We start from the raw sequence: 20828 nt of genomic DNA, 5'->3' as shown, positions 1-20828 counted from the left end.
TAAATGACATTCCTCTTTGATCACCGCTTCACACAATGAAAAGATATTTCCTCGTGCAAAGCCCTGGTTCACTTCTCATAACCTCAGACAACAAAGGGGCCCCTGTGTGAGGACGCCCGAATTCCTCTGGAGTACAGGGAAGGCCCCCAGCTGAATCGTATCCAAGGAAGATGTTGCAAAGCTTGCAAAGCTTGTTCGAAGAAAGGAGCCCAGCTGGAGATCTTTTCTTTCTGTTCAGATATTGGCCCTGCCTGGGGGTGGGGGTGGGGGAAACCCTTAAAAGAACCCCACCACCACCACCACCAACAAGCCTGAATGCACTTACAAATTACAAGGAAAAGTTCATTCTTGCAACCCGCCCTGGTGCCAACTCGGGCTTATCATATTTAGAATTTCACTCCACTTGGAAGGAAGCTTTGTTTTTCTTCTCCTGGAAGTTAAAGAAGATAACAGAGATGGACTGTCCACCACGTAGGATAAACTCTGAGCAAAACAACCCGTCTGCGGATGAGAGACGGGGCTGGCCCAGCTCACCTCGGCTGCCTCTCCTCACTCCCTCTGCTCTGGGCCCACCAGTGAGTCCAACACGCTGCTGCCATCGAGTTGGGCCCTTCGCACGACATGCATGGAACTGCATGGCCCATCCCTGGTGGGGTTATGGCCCACCATGCTGTCCTTCCAGCACCCACAGATCTCCCCCTCCAGCCACCTTCCTCACATCGTCCCTCTTCCAGGCCCTGGGAGGATTTACAGGAGGACATACAGTACCTGCCACTGGGTCTGGCCTGTCCTGGGCTTCCGGGAAATGCCAGCGCCCTGCGCTCCTTCTTCTCTTTGCCCTGCTTGGAACAGAAATTCCTCTTCCTGTTAGAGGTACTCCCATTCCTGGCCAATGACAGATCCTTTAACCAAAACCAGAAAACAGGGTAGTGATGTGATGAAATGAGGAGAGCCAGCCCTCCCAGCGTGGACCCCCTCCCCCCTTCCCCAGCCTGCTTCTGGCCTGCTGGAGATTAAGAGCAGGGAGGAGGATGGCAGCTGCCATTTGTGTGCTTCAGCCACCTGCCTATCCTGATCCGTGCTTTTCTGTGCTCCTCACATCTGTAAAAACAAAGGCCCAGAGAGGTTGAGAGATTTGCTCAGGGCCACGGAGCTACCAAGTAGTGGTGTCAAAATTCAAACTCAGGAGTCTCTGCATTCTCCAGAACTTTTCCCTCCTTCCACTAGGCAAAATCGTTCTCCCAGAGACTCAACAGAGTCTGGTCAGCAGCAGCATTTGCTCCCAACCCCTGTGCGTGGTCAAACAGTATCAGGAGATGTAAGAAATACCCTTTCCTGGCTCCCTGAGTGGCTCCAGTGGAAAACTAAACTTCTACCAGAGTAAAAATTCCTTTCTATGTTCAGATAACTTAGCTGGTTAATTATCAAGCTCTGCAAAGCTCTATTTACTAATAGACCCCTGGAATGTGATCCCTTCAGGGCTTTAATGTACTTGAAAACACTGTAAAAAGCACCATTTAAGAACCTCTAGACCAGCACCATCCAATAGGACTTTCTGGCGTGAGGAACACGTTTTATGTCTACATTGCCCAGTATGGTAACCACTAGCCACATGTGGCTTTTGAGCACTTGAAACATGGCTGGCTGGTGTAACTGAGGTTGAACTTTTGATGTAGTTAATTTTAAGTAACTTAATTAGCCACATGTGGCCAGTAGTTACCATATTGGACACACAGCTCTAGAATATTCTGAAAGGTTGATTGCTGGTCCCCACAGTTTCATAAGACTTTGCTTAATAAGCCCTATTATATCACTGGATCATAATTATTTATGATTTGTCCACCTCGCTAGGTCATAAGTTTTATGCTCTATGCAGTCGGCTGTGATCATCTACTAGCACATGGCCAGCCCCGCAGTACTAGATGCTGAATAATTAATGTAGGTTAAGTAAATGGATGTGACTTGGCATTTTCTTTTTTTTTTTTAAGATTTTATTTATTTATTCATGAGAGACACAGAGAGAGAGGCAGAGACCCAGGCAGAGGGAGAAGCAGGCTTCATGCAGGGAGCCCGACAGGGATTCGATCCCAGGACCCCGGGATCACGCCCTGAGCCAAAGTCAGATGCTCACCTAAGTGGCCCCATAACTTGACTTTTTCAAAAACGTCATTGTCAGTGCTTGCTATCGTCTGGCTTACCCTTTCTCGAGATTTTGCCCTTATGACTAGATTGATTCTCACATCTTCAGATGAAGCCCAGACTGCTCCCTTGTTTGCACATTTTTCATTTTTCTTTCCTCCAAGGAAAACACCCCCTTTTTTTGGGAAAATCACATTTTTAGGCTAATTATTTGGGTTATTTGCCTCTCTTTCTCTAAATATTTCTATTACCGTTTCTTGATGTTTTTTTCAGTTGTAGACATCATCTTCCACTATGGAAATTCATTCAGCTCACACCCCTGTTCCACCACACATAAGAAATGTTCCCAATCCCCACTGAGCATCTCCAGTTTTAGTTTGGTGAATATCTAGTGTCTATTATAACTCTGTAAATGCTGTTCACAGCCAATCCAGGTGGAGAATTATAATTCCCTTCCCACACGGCTTTTTCTCTGGGGTCCCAAATGGCTCATTGTTTCATTTTTTGTTCAATATTCTGCATACTTACACTGATTCAACCCCAAATTCTTTTCTGATTGTATGTATCTTTCTCCTTAGGATCCTTAAATGATTCTATCGATTTCATCTCTTAAAAGAAAACTGCCTCGGGCCTTCTTGCCTTGTCCAGCCTGAACGAGCTGTGGCCACTGCTGGCATTCTGGGATCTCAGCCACTATCATCCTGGGGACACTTTTGTCTCTCTGCTGTGTTTAATATCCTGTTTCCTATATCCTTGCCTTCCCCTCTTGGTTTAGTCCTTCATTTGTTTGTGACATTTTCCAATAGCTTCCTTCCCAGGAGGGGAAGAAATGTGCATAGTAAATTTTTTGAGAACTTTCATATCTGAAAGTGTCTCTATCCTACTCTCTCACTTAATGGGTCGTTTGTCCTGATTTAGAATGATGATGATGATGATGATGATGATGATGAGTGTGTGCTTAAGGAATCCAAAACCATTCTGATCCCTCTTTGGATATTATCTGGTTTTCTCTTTCTAGATGTCTATGTAGGATCCCAGTTCTGAAATATCACAATGGTATGTCTTGGTGTTGAGTCTGTTTTTATTATGTTGGACACTTGCTGAGTGCTTTCATCTAGAAACTCATGTCTTTCAGTTATGTAAAGTTTTCTCAAATCACTTTGTTGATGAATTCCTCCCCTCTTTTATTTGTTCTTTCTTTTTGGAACTCCTGTTATTTAGACGTTGGACCTCTTGGACTGGTCCTCTAATTTTTTTTTAATCTTGTCTATTTGATTTTCTTTGTTGTTTTTTTTTTTCCTGTTTGGTTTTCTATGTCTTGTCTCTTTTGCTATTTTATATAAGATTTCCTCATCTTTTTCTTCCAGACTTTCCAATGAAATATTCATTTTTGTTGTCTTGGGTTTTATTTTTTTAGGATTTATTTATTTATTTGAGAGAGAGTGAGAGAGAGAGAGAAAGAGAGAGAACAGAGAAGAGGGGCAGAGGGAGAGAGAGAATCTGGAGCAGATTTGCCAGTGAGTGCAGAGCCTGATGAGGGGCTTGATCTCACCACCCTGAAATCGTGACTTGAGCGGAAATCAAGAGTTGGATAATTAAACTGACTGAGCCACCCAGGGGCTCCCGTTGTCTTGTTTTAATTTCCAACTTAGTTTTCTTCACTCTACTTTTTGTGTTAAGTACTTTTTTGTTGGTTCATTGGTTGGTTGGTTGCTTTCAAACTCTCTTTCCTGTTAGAGACTTGCCTCAGATGTCTGGAGGACAACTAAAGGGTGAGTGCCAGCATTCCCAGAGCCAAGGAGAGAAGCAGGCTGAGGCTCTCAGCACTCCATGTGCACACATTCACTTAATCCTGTTTTGCATTCAGATCCCCCACCCTCTGCTATATGTTCTCTACTAGGTTCCTAGTACAGAAACCCTGCTTTTACCCTTTCCAGAAACTTAACTTACCTTCTTCAGATGAGATAGAGAGTGGAAACTACCCCAAAAGCTGAGTGTGCAGAAAGAGATTTAGGAACCTGCTTCTTAAACACCTTCCAAATCATCCTGATTCTAGCCCTCCCCTCTTTGTCCCTAGTGTCCTAAAGCCATTAAGGATTCTGCTAAATTGGGCTGGTTCTTGGCTTTCTACACTGCTGACTTGCTGACTTCACATCCATGGGCCTTCTGTTTTTATTGACTCTTGCTCTCTCTGTAAGCATATGGATGCCTCTTCTTATTTTGTAATGGAAGGTGGCTGGCTGCATTTGTTCAGTCTGCACCTTTCTCTTACCATCTCCCCACCCGTCACTTCAACACAGGACGGTAAATGCCGAACTCAGGCTCTCTCAAATACTGCACGTGGTTCTCCTTCCACTTGCCCTATTTGTGAAACCACCATTTTCCCCACTTGTCAGCCTCCAAGTATAGGGATAATTTCAAGAATTCCTTCTTTTGTCACACTACTTTCTTATTTCATGGAGATCTGGCTGTTTACTTTTCACAAAACCCAGTACATATTTGTGAAAGTCCTACTTTGTATTCTTTTTTGCAGAAGCAAAGATGAGATGTGATCATTAGACTCAAAGAACTTCCAGTGAGTGTTGGGTAGAAAAACAGAAAGTGACTGGTAGATGATGACGATGGTGGTGGTAGTAGTGGTGGTAATGAGGGTGATAGTGACAGTGACAATGAATGACAAATCAGAGCTAACGTTAAGATTATAGTTTGCACAAACCACTGTGCTCAATATTCTACTGTGTTCACTTAACCCCAACTACTCTCTGAAAAATGTACTACCATAATTGTTATTTTACGCATAAGAAAACAGGTAGTGGGGCAACACAACTTTCCCAAGGCACTATATATAATAAGTGTATAAGCCAAAGTGCTAAGAGAAACCAGGGATGGTAGAAATCAATGCTTAACTCAAAAACCAAGGAAAGCTTGAAAAAAAATGTTTTCCAAATTTGCTCTTTCCTTTGGATTTCTCTTTGATACCACCACACACCAGGCTTCTTCATCTCATCACTTAATTCTAAGGATCAACTCTTAGCAAGTCTCTCTGTACACGACTCTTGTTATTTCCCCTGTTTGCTGCTAGCAGGTGGGGCTTTCTGATATATTGCTACCATCCTGCCATTTGCTGCTTGAGAACCTACTCCCATCACCCATCACGTCACATGTGGTCCTCTGTGCCTACTTTCAAGAGCCCCAGTAACATCATCGCACATGCCATTTCCATCGCACATGCCATTCCACAGCATGGGCCTCTCCATTGTCTTTTGTACAAGTCATATTCTTCTGTAGCCTTTTCCTTTTACTGAAACTGTCTCTGCTAATGTCTAACACCTCTCATGTCCCTATTTTTCCATAAAGCCTTCCTGGCATCTCATCTACACTGGGACTGCTACTTCTCCTAAACTTCCATGATTGGCTAGAACTGATTGGCTTTACTAATCACTGGGTCCTCACCATGTACAACCCAATGTAATGCCAATGCTATCTTGCCCAACAAATAAATTAATCATGTACCTAAGGCGCCAGCAAAGCAGGTGCACAAAAACTTTCTTTTGAAAGAATTTATTTCAAAAAGTCTTTCCTGGGGGAAAGATAGAATTTCTTTGAAGTGTCTTATTTGTGGTTATTATTTTTGTTTTGATACATAGTCTTTATATAGTGCTTACAGGTGGTAAAATCCTTACTGCATCTCTGGATAGTGTTAGTTTTCATCTTAGAAATTTTTGGTAAATGGGCCATGTCTTACACTCATATAACATTCATATAATTGGGTCCAAGACAGACACTCATTTAACATAGGATATATTTAGTAAAGTGTATGCATAACATGCTCCTGAGATAACAAACAATAGTATAGGATTAAAATACCGTATTTCATTGAATATTAGATGTCAGAGGTTATAACATGTACTTATATACATCACAAAACTAGAAAATAATGTTACCAACTTAACTATGATGTTCCAGTGATTGTAAGACGCATTTCAGTTTTAGAAGTGTTAAAAGGCAAGGGCTCCTGGGTGGCTCAGTCAGTAAAGCAGCTAACTCTTGATTTTGGCTCAAGTCATGGTCTCATGGTCCTGGGATGGAGCCCCACATTGGGTTCCTTGCTCAGTAGGGAAGTCTGCCTCAGGATTCTCTCTCCTTCCCTGTCCCCCGCTTGCTCTCTCTCAAATAAATAAATCAATCTTTTTTAAAAAGTATTAAAAGGCAAATGAATACTTATGCATCTTAGATTTGGCTAAATATGTACATTATTGTTTTATAATACATTGGTATTAAGCACCTTAACATTTTCAATGATATTTATAACACATTTCTAAAAGATATGCCATGTACCATCTATATGCATGTCACTGTGTCAGAGGACACCACATGTGGATAAAATGATGAAGCCATGACCCCTCCCTACTAAAAGTTTACTGTCTAACAGAGGGAACATTATATAAGTGAATCACTTTAATGCAAGGCAAAAAGTCATCAGAACCATACAAGAAGTTAAGGATTCTATAGAAAAGAATGGAGTGATTATGTTTAATGGATTTAAAAAAAAAAAAAAAACTTTGTGGGGGAGGTGATATGAGCAATAGGCTTGAAGGATCAGAATTTTGCAAAATAGGGGATCCCCGGGTGGCTCAGCGGTTTAGCGCCTGCCTTCAGCCCAGGGCATGATCCTGGGGTCCTGGGATCGAATCCCACATCGGGCTCCCTGCATAGAGCCTGCTTCTTCTTCTGCCTGTGTCTTTGCCTTTCTCTCTCTCTCTCTCTGTGTCTCTCATGAATAAATGAATGAAATCTTTTTTTAAAAAAATAATTTTGCAAAATATCAATGGGCACAGAGGCATACTGACTGGGAAAAATAATATGTACAAAGGCACAGAAATAGGAAAATATAAGCGTGTTTAGAAAAGAGCAAAAAATCCAGATGGACTGGAAATAGGATTAGCTAGAGAAGTTCCAGAGATAATCTGGCAGAGCCACTGGTGTCATATTGTAGAAGGCCCTGGATGCTGAGCTGAGAATGTTAAAGACTTGGTAGGCAATGCAGAACCACTTACAGCTTCTTTTCTTTTTTCTTTTAAGGTTTTATTTATTCATGAGAGACACAGAGAGAGGCAGAGACATAGGCAGAGGGAGAAGCAGGCTCCTTGCAGGGAGCCTGATGCAGGACTCGATCCCCAGATGTGGGATCATGCCACTGAGCCCCCCAGGTGGCCCATCACTTGAGGCTTCTTAACAAAGGGATGGCTTGTTAAAGGGATGGCTTACTGAGCGCATGGCTGGCTCCACCTCATTTTGTGCATCTCAGTTTACTCAGTTTAAATGCTCCCTCTTCAAGTTGGATTCCTCACTTTTTTTTTTAGATTTTTCTTTATTTGTTTGAAAAAGTGTGCACACACATGTGCACGTGTGCATGTGTGCGAGTAGGGGAGGGGCAAAGGGAGAGGAAGAAACAGACTCTGGCTGAGCAGGGAGCCTGATGTGGGGCTTGATCCCAGGACCCTGGAATCATGACCTGAGCTGAAGGCAGATGCTTAACCGACTGAGCCACGTACGTGCTCCCTCATTCCCTACTCTTAAATAGGTTCTTATCTGTAACTCCAAATTACCACATCCAGTGAGTTTCCTACGAGGTACTTGGCACATGGCAAGTCTACCAACCACATGGCAAGTTCCAAGTGCTTTAAACACCAAGCAATCTGGAATATTCCCTCTTTTGCACATAGGACTATTATTTCATAAGGCACACAGCATGGTCTCCCATTCACTGCAGTTTCCTGGTGCCTGGCACACAGTAGGAATTTAGTTATTTGTTCACTAAATAATACTCCATCCCTTCCTGTCTCTTCTTTGTCATGTTTCCTCTACCCGAAAGGCCCTCCCACCACATCTGACCATCATTATGTTTCTATCTGCCACTGTTTTTCTCAGATTTCAGATTCTAATAATCACAGAGTAGTTGGTAAAAATCTGAACGTTAGCTTTACTTCCTCAAATCTCATGCATCATTATTTTCACAGAGCAAAGCTATTTTCTAAATTATGTATTTTATTAAAATATTGTACATGTATTCATTGAAACTCTGACTGATATGCCTCCAGGAAGCAAATTCCTTGAATTTTTTTCTATTTAGTTGAAACGTCACCCATCAGAGAAGAGTTGTGTTGTCGTGTGATGTTTATCAACAGTAGTAAATAACAACAGTGGCTTTTGGTAATTGAATGAGTCCAGCATGCACAGCACATGATAGACTGCTTGCATGTTGTGCCATTTAAATCTCACTACAACCTTACTTTACAGAGGAAAACACTGAAGTTTGGGTGGATTGTTAGTTTATTGCTGATTGTCAGCACCTAGGCTGCAGACTTGGGCCTGGCAAGTTTTAAGGCACTGGTCTTCCTGGGCCTGGAACTCCATTCCCCTACATCAGTGCCTAGCACCCCCTCGGGACATGCTGTCTGCTGTCAGTTTCAAGAGGCAACTTGGCTGTGAACAGGAGGCAACTTGCAGATTCATCTTGCAACTTTTTTGTTGTTGCAGGAAGAGAAGTTAAACTTCGAGAGAGACCTAATGGACAATCTCCACAACAGGTAAGCAATTTTCTTCTCTTCTTTATGTCTTGGGGAAAAAGTCTATTCTTCCCATTTTCCATTTCATCTTCTATTACTTGGTCTTTCACTACAGTTTTTATTACCAGAAACATTAAAACCAGTAAACCAAGCAATCCCCAAAGTCTGTCTTTCAGGCTTCGTTCAGGTTTGAGTAGAATTTCGTTGTTTCCTTTTTACTTGTGTTGTTTCAGGATACAATTGTAGGACATGTGAGATGAGCATGACCCAACCAAGTCTTCACACTGAAAGATTTACAGTATGAGGAACTGAAACAAGATGGCGGAACGTTGCCTTGTGTGAGCTTAGCTAGAAACACACACATCAGATGACTCAAATTTTTTGCCACTCGGCCCACTGCCACTGTGGCTGCAGAAGCACAGTGAGTATTTATTTGGGGATTGCAAATACATTTTAGCAAGTTAGATGAATTAAAACAAAGATGGAATCCACAAATAACAGGGATCAATTAGACTCATAAAGCAAGTAGATTAACACCAGGTACCTAGGAAGCTTTGTGTGAGTTTGATACTTTTATCATCATCATCATCATCATCATTATTATATGTTATTAAATATCCTGAGGGCATTGGGCACCTTTGAAAAGTTTTATAGGCAGGGAGAGTGCTATGATTCAGATTTGTGTCCTGAAAAGATCACATGACTTCCATGTGGCAAAGGTATCAGGTGGATGCAGGTGATGGGAGGATGATGTCGTGGGACGGGGCAGTGGCAGTGGACATGGAGAAAAGAAGGGTGGCGCTAAGAGAGACCGTGTAAGAGGTAGCATTTCTGCCTTCATGTTGCATTCCCCCTGGAATGTGGTTCAGAACTCCACCAGCACTATTATCTGCTCACCTTTGCCCACAAGCCTTCTTAATCTTCCCAAGATTACTCAGGAGCTCCTTATGTAACACTGGGTGACGCATCTTTTTTTTTTTCTTTTTTAAATTTAAATTCAATTAATTAGCATATAGTATATTATTAGTTTCAGAGGTAGAGGTCATTGATTCATCAGCCTTATATAACACCCAGTGCTCATTACATCACTTGCCCTCCATAATGCCCATCACCCAGTTGCCCCATCCCCCAACCCGCCTCCAGTGTAGGTGACGCATTGCAATCATGTTAACACTAGACTAGTCATCAGCTCGTAGTTGTTTATACATTTTTCCCTTGCTAGACTGTAAACTCTTGCTGGATCCCTAGAATCGAATTCAGTCCTTGGCACGTAACATGTGCTCAGAGAATGTATGTTGCATGAGTGGGTGGCGAGCCCTTTCTTCTGTCTCTTTGTGTCCTGATAACTAGCAGAGTGTGTTGCCCCCAGTTGTGTGATGAGGAGTAACTAAAGCCTTAGAATCATGTTCAGTCTTTTCAAGTGCACAAACTGTTTTTCCTATACTTCAGAGAAACACTGGGGATCCGATTCTGCATATGTAGTGGTCATCTGAAGTGTGAGACCATCTGGGTTTTTTTTGTTGTTGTTGTTCCCTGAGCAGTTCATGCTTCCAGCCTCGAGTCCTGAGCACGTTTATAAAATGAAGTTATGGAGTGGAATGTTCTCGAAGATTCTCTATGGTTTGGGCACTCTAGGATACTGGGACTTACCCAGAACTCGTTGACTCCAAGCCTCTAGCTCTGAGCTCTTCTTACTTTTAAAGCTATCATTATTTGTAGCCTTTTAAGGCCCTGTGGTATAAACTTCAATTCACATCACCTCCTTTGGGGCTTCCTCATCATTCCAGAACTTAGCTTTTTCTAAATACTTCAGGTTTCTTCCAGACTTCTCTCCACTCCCAGATAAAGAAAGCTATTTACCAAACAGGAGGCGTACTGTGTGTTGGAGATGCACCCTGATTCCTATGCGGTTCCAGGGAGGATTCGGTCAGAACATCAATTATTTCTATTCAGTGTCTAAAAACAAATAGCACCCATGGTTCAAGAATATTCTCAGGGACAATGACCATGAACTTGAGAGCAGTCAACTTTTAAGACCCTCCTACTTGCCAGATTCACTCTGCCAGGCCTATCACATGTTTAAATCATGTGATCTCACTGGGAACCCCGCAGGATTGCGTGTTACTATGCTCCCCATCTGGTGATTGGCAAAACAGAAGGTAAATGGCTCACTGGCTCACTGGAGATCACCGGCTTTGAAGAGGCCAATCCAGAGTTTGACTCCAGAGCCCATTCCCATAATTACAACACTGGACCGTCTTCGATGCACTGGATTTTCAAGTTCCTCCTCCTCTTCTCCTAGACCCCCTATGTGATTTTGTACATGTTCTTTGACCCATCCTTCTGGTAACGTGGCCAGAAAAATGAAAGTGGTCATGTGCTAATGCCAAGGATGTTTCTTATGTTTCTAAGCAGATACCTGCTAACGGGTGGGTGATGCCAAGCTTCCTATATGGCTTGAACCAAAGTCACTCTATCAGCCAACAAACTGAGTTGGGTTTTGTCAGATGATACTGTTACCAAGTTGGTCAAGAGTATGAAGAAGGGGGCCCACTAATCACACACGAAAAGGAGAACTGCACGTGTTAAATAAAAACATACCATCTTCAGGTCTTTAAAATATTCTCAAATGAACTATATCTCTATTGTGTGAGGATGCTCCAGAATGCACTTGTTCAAATTCTTGGAAAGTGAAAGCCATTCAGAAGATCATGGTTTACCACTCCCCACCCACCCCGGCATCTTCAGTTGGGTCTGAGTCTTGGTGCCATGGCGATTATCCATGAACAGCATGCTTGGTTTGGTTTTCAATGGCACCTTCTCTTGGCTCATCAGCAAACAAGATTCTACTCAAGTAGCAGAATTGGGGGGAAACATCTAATTCCACGTGACTGATGAAGATCAGTTGAGATGTATATATGGTCTCAGTCACTTTCTCCTCAGAGCTGTCTGGGAAAATCTGCATGACTTCTTCAACATATATCTCAAAAGCATGTTGATAAGCACATGGGGATATCTGGATTACCAACGCTAGGAGTTTTAGATATTTGTATTAAGCTGTTGATGTGGAGCCTCACTGAAGCTTTTAGGGTCATATTAAAAACAAGCCTCCTGACACCATAGTAACAATGGGGAAAAGGATCAATATGCCCCATGCCTATACTAATAATAGGGAACAACTTCCTTATTTTCCCAGCCATAAGAAGCATCTATAAGCTTATTTATTAACCGCCGTCACCCACACTCATCAATGATGTTGAGTATTTTCATGAGATTACTAAATACAGTATGAAGGTCTTTATGGCCCTATAGCATCTGCAGTGGCAGTTTTAGAATACCTGTAAATAAAATAAAATAAAAAGAATACCTGTAAATAGATATAGGCAGCGTTTAAGAGCTTGGAGGGGAAGATAGGAGACTTGTAAGGACATTACATTGTACAGGAGACAGACTGATTTGTGGTGAGAAAGGAAAGAGAACTTGATGGAGATGATGGAGGAGCTTAAGTCCCTTCCCCAACCACCATTGACGTCCCCAGTGCCCACCCTGTGTCAGACATGCAACAAGCAACAACATGTGCATTAGAGAATATCAGGGTTTTTTTTTTTAAGATTTTATTTATTGATTCGTGAGAGACACACACACAGAGAGAGAGAGAGAGAGAGGCAGAGGGAGAAGCAGGCTCCCCACAGGGAGCCTGATATGGGACTGGATCTCAGGACCCTGGGATCATGACCTGAGCCAAAGGTAGATGCTCAACCACTGAGCCACCCAGGTGCCCGAGAATACCAGTTTTTGCAGAGTCCAATACTGTTGCTATATATTCTTTAGTAGGTTAGCTAGAAAGCCTTTGACCAGGATACTGTTGCTATTAGGCTAGGTCTGGTCAAAGACAGGAAGCCCTCCTTTCAGACAGTGGGAGATTAGAGTCAGTGGCTTATGCAGATATTGGCAGAGCTAGGAAACCAGCTGGTGAGGCAACACTGATATGGTCAAGGCAGGAAGACATTTCCACCTTAGGGAGAGATGCAGAACCGGATGCTGGGGCAGTAGCTGGAACCATGGAGCTCAGAGCTGTTTGCCTCAAGGGCTGTGAAGGAGGTCGGCCAGGATGGATCAGATACTGCCCAAGTAGAGAGAAAGAGAGAGAGAAAGGGGAAAATACCCTGGCTTCTTCCATCTTTTCCCTGGTCTTCCACCAGCACCTCCCATTGGTGGGGCTCACCCACATCCAGAGGGCAGGGGCTCCTCAGCCTTGCGTTGCCCTGGGAAACTGAGCCAGCAAGAGGGGGCAGGCGCAGATCTCAGAGCAGACAGGCAGCGGATCAACCCGGGGTCATGGATTTGTTCCAGTTATTTCCCAGTTAGTAAATATTAAGTTCTTCAAATTGATCCCATATTTCTAGACATTAGGTTATTTTAACTTTTCCAACTGTTACAACCCTCATAGAGAAGGATTATAAAAACAACAAATATAATTTACAAAGTGTTTAAAAGCAAATTCTGGGGATGCCTGGGTGGCTCAGTGATTGAGCATCTGCCTTTGGCTCAGGGCATGATCCCAGGGTCCCAGGATCGAGTCCCGCATTGGGCTCCCTGCATGGATCCTACTTCTCCCTCTGCCTCTGAGAGTCTCTGCCTCTCTCTCTCTCTGTGTCTCTCATGAATAAATAAAATCTTTTTTAAAAAATAAAAAAAGAAATGCAAATTCTGAAAAACAGTTTTTAGAAACTTCTAAGTTTCTAACTTAGACTCTATCTTTCTAAAGATTGGAAAACTGCTCCAATTAGGGACGGGATTGGATCAGTGATGACAGATAATAGTTTCCAACCAAAATTCAGATGCCTGGACTGCCTTGCTACCCTCACAGCAGTAAAGCAGCAGTTGTCAAAGTGTGGTCCCCAGGAAGCTCCATCAGCACTAGCTGGGGCTTGTTAGAAACTCAAGCTATCAGGCCCCACCCAGACCCAGGTGGACCCCGTGCCCCCTGCTCCTGTGTCCCCTAGGATCCGCCCACACACCCCAGCCTTTATTCAGTAATTCATTACATTGCACCTGCCCCAACCAGAAGCCTACTCTTAGGAATTTACATTCCAGAGAATAAAGGCAGAGCTACTCAAACTTTTTCCCTAAAACAGTTCCCACCAAGGGAACAGGAGGATGGGGGTACTGGTGAGCTATCTAGAGGGCTGGCCCCAAGCTACTAACAGACTTGGAACTTCTATATGCCTTTTTCTAACACAAAATATTCTGGTTAGTGTTCAATTAACTAACCGCCGTGTACTGCCATCTGGTGGTCATAGAGCAAGCACGCCTGTAAAACTCCATCAAAGCCCAAATTCAGAGGATCCGGCGGCTCCCTTTTGCAAAAACTACTGCTGTTTGTTGTGTAATTCAGTGGACTCAGAAATCAACAGAACCTACCAAGACAGACGCCAGGAAATGTTAATAATAATGAAAATTAGAACAACAGCATTAATAATAGCTCCACTGTGCCCCTTTCTAACTTACATCCATTTACTTGTCTACAAAATAGTGGTACTCACTTTACAGGATTGTTGTAAAGTCAAAATGAATGAGTACGAAAAAGTTCCCAAACCAGTCCTCGATGCATAGGAAACACTCAAATGTTAACTGCTTATTAAGTATTAATAAGTACCGGCAGTAGGCCAGACACCATAGTAAATACTCTACAAACTTCTATCTCATTTAATTTTCAAAATGATCCTGACAAGCTGGAACAGTTATCCTTCCCATTCTGCAGATTAGCCAGCTGAAGCTCGAAGAAGTTAAGAAATTTGTGTAGAGGTCACAAAGCTATTTCTAGTACATTATTTTCACTATAAAGCTGTACTTTATTAAAACAGCTAATAAACTGAGCTATTAATCACAGTAATATTTATCACATTTTCACACTTCACTGTGTTCATCTAGTATGGTACTGGGGTGAGTTCGCTTCAAAATGTCACTTCGCCCCAAAGGATCCGGAAATCTCTTTCCCTATAAGCTGAGTTTTTAGTTTTTACTATTGTACATGAAACTGAAATGACACACTCCTGAATCCTGCATAGCCTCTTCATAAATGAAGGACTTACTGTGTTCAATCACGAAAAAAAAAAAAAAAAAGGTGGTGGAGGGAATATTGAAACCCACAATGCTGGCCCTAGACTACTCCCTTGACTATGCTGAAATGCCATTGTGGTGTGATGAATCTTCCCAAATGTTTATATAAATCCCATCCCACCCCACACATATACACCACCACCACCACCACCACCACCACCACCACCACCACCACACACATTCAAGACTGTAAGTTCTCTCAGGGAGCACCTGGATTCTTCTGTTTCCCCAGAACCTGGTATAGTGCCTGGTGCACACCAGGGATTCACTGAAGAGCCAAAGAATCAGTGGAGACACTGTGTAATGACTGTGACCATTCACGAAACATCTGGCTTAGGGACAGCAGACTGAAGGCCACGTCAGCAAAGAAAAAATGATTTTTGAATAGAAGAAGGGGCCATGGAAATGTTTTTAAGATCCTTCAGAAAGATTATAACATGCCAGCATATGGTCCACAAGAAGACCATAAGATTACAACATGCCAGCATATGGTCCACAAGAAGAGAAAAATGGAGTGACATTCTAACTGTTGTAAAAGTCTTGTCTTTCCACATTTAACCCAGACACCAAGGATCCTGTGACCCCAGCCGCAGTAAAGTGTTGGGACCAGGACCTGGCTTGTTCTGCAGGTTCCTGCAATGGAAGCACCCCAAGACCAGCGTAGACACCCTCCTCGGGTGAACATACCAGCAAGGGCAGCCTGGGGAGAGGCCAGGGAGGCAGCCCTTTTAAATATTATGATTTGAGTGAGCCCAGGGCAGCCTTTCATCGAGAAGCACCTATTTCAGCCCTGCCATTTCATCCCCAGAGACCGATTCCTTGGCTCCTGAGAACTTGACCTCCTGGCCGGTAGCCCACGCCTCCCCATCACCCACTCCAGTGGACAAGGGAATCCAGCAGCGCACCTCCTCCAGCCTCACGGGGTCCCCAGGACCCGAGTCCTCACCCCTCCCAGGGGCTTTGCTGTTACTCTCTCTCCCCAGTACTCTCTGGAGAGAGGCTGAGGAGACCGCCACGAAAGAGCCGCACACATGAGGGAAAGAGCTGGAGAACCCAAGGCCTGATGAGAGGACGAGGAGGAGAAGCTTTGTGCATTCAGTAGGGATCTCGGGCTGGGGCAAGTGTGGAGTTGAGACCCAAATACACCTCAGTGGTGTAGCCATCAAGTAGTTCACAAACCATTGAGAGAAACCTGGCCTGTGCCAGCGTCCTATAGGTGGCCGCCTTGCCTCAGTATTCAAAGAGTTAACCAGGTGTAAACCAAGTTGAAAAGGGGGTCATGAAGGAAGTCCCCTTTTCTTCACCAATTCACCTCTTATGTCATCAGATTTGGATGAGAGCTTTGACATCAAAGACTCCTTTTGCAGATAAAGAAACTGAGGCATCAAGAGATCAGAGTTTTCCACATCTGTGGGGCAGGCAATGGAGCTGTTGCTACCATGGGACTCTCTCTGCCCGGGTTCCCCCAGACACCATATGACACTTTCAGTGTCACAGAACACACCCTGATAGCTAGGATTGTCACTTCAACAGTCATTCTTCCCAAAATGTTTCACAAAACACAAGTTTTTGTTGGTTGTTAATAAGTCTTTTATAGGGGAAAAAAAAAAGCTCTGTGGTCAAATAACTTTGGGAAACACTGAGATAAACAAGATGAAATAGTTCTTTTTCGTAACCACAAATGTGTTCGTCTTTAATCTCTGCTGTTCCCAAACATATCTGACCGAGAACCCCTTTCTGAGGGAAAAATCCTACAAACACATCTCTGCACATAAATATCCCATCAGACCCAGCTCTGGGTGACACGTATATCGTAGCACATCAACTATCGAAGATTGTATGTATGTATGTATGTATTTATTTATTTATTTATTTGAGAGAGAGCAAGCGGGGTTGGGTGGTGGAGAGGAAGAGAGAAAGAATCTCAAGCAGACTCCAGCTGAGAGCAGAGCCTGATGTGGGGCTTGATCTCATGACCCTGAGATCATGACCTGAGCCGAAACCAAGAGCCAGATGCTTAAACTGACTGAGCCACCCAGGCACCCCACCCACCAGCTGTTGAGAATGCATAAAATACTAGGTGATGGCGCCAATAATAAAGACCCTCATAGTCTTGCAGGTTGTCCAAAATCACCCAAGCTCAGCCTCTTCAGGAGAAAAGGAAACACACCAGGAGTTTTCAAGGGCTGTCCAAAAGGAGGAAATGGATTGAGTAGTCTAGGCATTTATCTTGTCCCTTTCCCGTTGTGAATTCAGCACAGCCACTGAAGTTGGGCAGGCCATCCCTTACTTATCCTATAAAGCGCCTGGCAATTTCTTCAGCACCTGGCAATTACGTTCATTCATTCCTCCCGAGCCCAGGAGCTCAGTACCCAGACATGATTCACTAAATATTCATCAACTTCACCTGCTGCCCAGGTGAAACGTGGAATCCCCGCTGCTTTGCAAACACTGGCAAGTTGGTTTTTTCAAAAACGGAGCTGAAATTTTAAGGGTTTCATTTGGTCTCTCTCTCTCTCTGTCTCTCAAACATTCCAGCTTCGATAAACTCAGACCACTTCCCAGCAGCTGCCTCTACAGACAGCTCATGGACTAGAACCCTGGAAGCAGAACACCCTTGACCCTGGGAACTGCCCAAGGGAGGTTTTGCTGTTTCCCAAGCCGGGAGGGAAGAACGGAGTCCCACCCATCTCTCCCAGCAGCTGCTCTTGGCTCCTTGACTTGGACCACTGGGTAGTGTGATCACGAGGAGAGGCAGGCCCTCTGTTGGGATAACTTAGAAAATCTCCTGCGCATCCTTTATTCACTCACAGCCATCACTCACCAGTCATTCCTTTGTTTGAATACCAAGCACAAAGGGCCCTGCTGGACGCTGCCCGGTGTTGGGCGCTGCCTGCGAGGAGCTTGGGAGTGGAAGGGGAGGCAGACAGCTGAGGATACCGAAGCACTAGCCTGGAAGTCCCCCTAGGAGAGGAGGCAGCTGAGGACAGGAACCAGCTGTACCTTCTTTGCCTTCAGAGTCCCAGTGCCTAGGACTGGCTCTTGAGGAAAGGTCTTCAGGACGTACTCAGAATAACTAAATCCAGAAAAAAAAAATTGGTGGGCTTTTGGTGAGCTCTTTTCCAAAGCCTTTTTCCCTGTGCTTCTTTATAGGAATATCTTTTTTTTGGGGGTGGGGGGGAAGATATCTTAATATCCGTGACTTCCCATAGGTGTTAGGTCCTACTCTAGGGATAAAGAGAACAAGAACTGATGTTAGATTGGCGCTTTTTTTTTAATTTCCTGTTTTTTTTCTTTTAATTTTTCATTTGACATTACATCAGGTTAATGAAAAGTAGTTCTCAGAAAGGTACGAAGAATCTTCATATATGCTCCACGCACAGCTCCCAGAAGTTACCGTTTACCACATTTGCTTTATCCTTCTCTTTCTTGATATGCTCACTCATGCAATTTTTTTTTTTGCTGAATCATTTTCATGAATCACAGATACCATGCCCCTTCCTCCTTAATACGTCCCTGGGTATTTCCTAAAAACAAGGCTGTTCTCTTACATACCCCAGTGCATTGATCAAAATCAGGAAATTAACACTGACTTGATAATGTTACCTAATCAATAGGCCTTACTCAGACTTCAGCAGTTGTATCGATGATGACCTTTTAGCCAAAAACTTATGCGTGTCATCTGGCCATCGTACATCCTGTCTTCTTCAATTCTGGAACAGCTCCTCAGTCTGTCTTTATTTTTCCGACTAGCACTTTTTTTCAAGAGTACAGGCCAGCTGTTTTGCAGAACATCCCTCCATGTGGGGTGACAGATGTCACTTCACACTCCCACCCAGCTTACGTTCTTTTGCCAGGAAGACCAGAAACGTGATGCTGAATTCTCAGCATAACCCATCCGGGGCACCTGAAGCTGGTTAGTCTCGATGATTGCAGGCAGTGTTATCGGATGCAGGTGCTGTGTGCCTATTTCTCCACTGCCCAGATCCAGTTTTACCCTTACTCATGTGGCGGGGAGATGCTTGCAGACTAACCATCCTGTTCTTCCCAGACTCTTGCCCATTAGTCTCAGCATCCACTGATGCCTTTTGCTGGAATCAGTTACTGTTATGATGGTGATTTTTCTAGTCCCATTATCCCTTGTGTGTGTGTGTGTGTGTGTGTGTGTTAACTGGCTTTCTGCTTATAAGGTAGACATTTAAATTTCGATCAGCATAGATTCATAGGTCCTCGTTTTATGCAGCAGGTTACAATCCTTTATGCCAGTCGTATTTATTTTGATGCTCCAGTTGTTCCAAACTTGGCCAGTAGAACCTTTGCCATCTGGTTCCTGTGTCCTTTGACCTGCCCCTGTCACTCTCTCAGACTGTCACTATTCAAAGGCAGCCCTTGGCAACCGGATGGAGATTTTTTCTATTACCTCTGGACTTCCTGATGAATATTCAGTGTCTCTGCCTGGTTTGAAAACTCCTGTGATCTTCTGGCCTCCCCTCACTGCCACCACGACCCCCCCTTGTGGAACAGGACTTTCTAGCAAGAAGACTAGACTAGTAACTGACAGAGCGTCAGCGTGTCCATCCTCAAACACAGGACTGTTTAACTTCAACACTGATCTCAGGGCAGGGCCACCCCCCAACGCAGAAGTGGGCGGGCGCCGGGGGTGGATGGACCTACCATCCTAATGGTGTTTGCTTTTCCCCTGTGTAAACCAGCCGGTGGTTGCAAAGGATTTGCCCTTTGCTTCTCTGTTGCTTTTTCAGACTCCAAAGAGAAAGCAGATTTTGATTCTGCTACGTAATAAAAGGCACCTGACAACTGAGAGCTGGCCTTCAAGCTAGCCCTTGTCAAAGTTGGGGGGGCGGTCGGGGGCACAGAGAGATAGCAGGTGGACAGCCCATGTTGAAGCCAAGTCTCAATTTCAAACGAGCAAGCCTTCCGCCTTCCCCCACCGGCCCCCCATTCCCCTGTGTCACACCGGCCACAGAAGAGTCCCTTCCCCTCCTGGAAATGGGAGAGCTCAGCGGCTCAGAGCAAGACGTGGACGTGGCAGTGACATGTGGAGAGAGATTGGATGTGCCATGAGGGCTCTTCATATAAGGAAGGAAACTGTGGATGCGGGCAGCAGGCCTCTAGTGTAAATACATTAGTCCCCACCCTTTTTGTCATGGTCACACAGCCCGGGACCCAGGAGTTGCCTCAGTGAGGGAAGGAATGCCACCGCCGGGGAGGGAAAACCCAGGGCTTTGCGAGAAGGCAGGGCCTCTGCCCAGGAGGAGAGGCCCGGAGCATGGCCCTCAGGTAGGGGACCCCACCTGGAGGAAACCCAGGCAACGCGGTGGGGGGGAAGGGGTGGGGGGGGGAGCCAAGCCAGAAACAGGAGCCTGAAACATCCTTCACATCTCATGGCTTTGAAGAAAACTATGGATCCTCTGCTTTTCCTGGGGGAGGAGGTGGGGAGCTGAAAGCCACAGGTGACTTGTAAATTCTGTAGGAAACGGGGAAGTGGTGGCTCTCCAGCTGGCCTGTGAAATCTCAGCAGTCACTGCATTTGGGGGCCCCTGGCCAGGGCAGGAGAGGGTGGGGGCCTGCAGCCCAGCCAGGGTTCCCCACTGTCGGTCGACAATGGTCCACCTCTGGGACCTGGGAACCCAAAGTGGGGCTGCAGGCCCCTTCCTCACCTCCCCCCTTCTTTCCTCTCTCTTCCTTCCTGCAAACCTTCCCCTCCCACACCTCTTGGACTCCCCATCCTAAGACTGACCCACCAGATATTTTACAATGGGTCATATTTCAGGGTGGCTTCAATTATGTGGTGACGACCCACAATCTGCCCTCTCTCAAAAACCTCAAAGCCAGGTTTTTCCTTTTCTTTGACTTTTTTTTTTTTTTTTTTGCCTTTGCCACCAATCCTCCCGACTGTGTTTTTAAATAGAGTCCAAGATAAATAAAAGTACCGCAAGCAGGCCAAGGGGCATGGTTTTAGAGCAGGAGGAGGGGAGG

At 44.5% G+C, this 20828-nt stretch overlaps 1 protein-coding gene across 10 annotated transcripts in view; it reads left to right on the top strand.

The window, feature by feature from the left end:
* The window catches only part of C3H4orf19 (chromosome 3 C4orf19 homolog), an 86639-nt gene that overhangs the window by 61512 nt on the left and 4299 nt on the right, over positions 1-20828 (top strand). For 4 of the 10 annotated variants that reach the window (XM_049108705.1, XM_049108700.1, XM_049108704.1 and 1 more), the window contains exon 2: positions 8680-8729. The gene's annotated coding sequence lies outside the window, so the exon portion shown is untranslated. Of the gene's footprint in view, positions 1-8679; positions 8730-8941; positions 9130-20007; positions 20130-20828 lie in introns of all 10 variants that reach the window. The other 6 variants (XM_049108699.1, XM_049108702.1, XM_049108701.1 and 3 more) reach the window with 3 other exon arrangements.

The sequence above is a fragment of the Canis lupus genome, chromosome 3 (genome assembly GCF_003254725.2).
Source record: "Canis lupus dingo isolate Sandy chromosome 3, ASM325472v2, whole genome shotgun sequence".
Taxonomy (NCBI): domain Eukaryota; kingdom Metazoa; phylum Chordata; class Mammalia; order Carnivora; family Canidae; genus Canis; species Canis lupus.
This window is presented reverse-complemented; position numbering and strand designations above follow the sequence as displayed.